The sequence below is a fragment of the Eimeria mitis genome, genomic scaffold, assembly GCF_000499745.2.
Source record: "Eimeria mitis Houghton genomic scaffold, Emh_scaff443, whole genome shotgun sequence".
NCBI classification, from domain to species: domain Eukaryota; phylum Apicomplexa; class Conoidasida; order Eucoccidiorida; family Eimeriidae; genus Eimeria; species Eimeria mitis.
The window spans coordinates 9,968-11,332 of record NW_013572745.1 but is presented as its reverse complement, the minus strand read 5'-3'; positions in this window follow the sequence as shown (position 1 = coordinate 11,332).

Below are 1,365 nucleotides of genomic sequence, written 5' to 3'. Positions count from 1 at the left end.
TTTACGATTAGGAGCACCACTTGCAGGAGGACGGGCAGCGGGAAGCACAGCGGCAGCAACAGCGACAGCACCACCGGAAACAGCAGATGACGGCCCAAAGCTGATGTCTTGCCCTTAATGGGGGTATCTGAACACGCTGGCGCCTGCCTTTCGCCGGATGGCAGAAAGTAGCACGCTCTGCCTACTGGAAACATACGAGCCGTCACTTGGCTTGGTAGATTGCATGTAAGCTAATATAAACGCTTTATCAGTGTACTCAGAGGTAACGCATACCATCAATAAAGCTGCGTTGAAGTTTCCTCGTGCACGCGCGTGAGGCTGGCTGGTATCACCACCTGCAGCGAAGTGCGCTGCAAACCCACTTCAGGCTGCCTCCTCCCCTCAGCAGCCAGGCCCTGAGCTCAACGCTCAGGAAGCTTGGGGCGGGCGAAAGATGCCTTAGGAAACTCTTACTTTGAGCCTTATCTACACAGAAGCTTGTTCCTGTACTTGGTTAAGGCCAGGGAGCAAGCGTTATTCCCATTGCCTCGTGCTGCTGTGCGCAGGGCACCGCGAGATTGGGGGGAGGTCAGCGGCTTTTTGGAACTCGTACCTTAAGCCTTTTCACTGTGTCGCGGCTCATGNGAGATTGGGGGGAGGTCAGCGGCTTTTTGGAACTCGTACCTTAAGCCTTTTCACTGTGTCGCGGCTCATGGCAGCCCTCGATAGCGGGCAAAGCTTAAGGACAACCGTTACACGGTGCAACTTGTGCACAGCCCCAAACCAGCAAAATCGGAGGAGCCTCCACACTGCACCTTTAAGACGGGGCCGCAAGTACTTGATTAATTAACCCGGCCAGCTAAAGGAAACTTCAAGGAAAATAAGAGGGAGAGGGCTAACTGCACACCACAACGTTGCGCGTAGTGTTTGTACTAGACTACAGTGGCTGCGTTGCTATGCTGCGAACATTCGTCCCTTAGTCGCATGCCTCTGCAAATTCTTGAGAATTGATCAATCACACACTGTTGTTTAATCAAATAAAAACAAAAAACAGCCGTCCAGGGAATCCGTGAGAAGCAGCACGAAGCCTTTGTCGTGCCTGCGATCCCTGCTGCTGCTGCCGCTGCTGCGTTTGCATGCGCTCCTAGCGAAGCCAAAGCTGCGCTGACGGCTCTTCAACTTTAGCTGGAGAGCGAGTTGTTGTTTTTTTCTCGAGTTGCTTGTTGTGTATGTGCTTGCTAGGCAGTTAAAGCTCGCCGACAGCGAGTGCAGAAACAGCAGCGGCAACAGCAGTAGCAGCTGGCCATGTGCTGCTGCAGCTGACAGACAGTGCCTGTTGCTTCTTCCCTGTGCCCTCTTGTTTCGATTCACTGCTTCCAGCTTTGG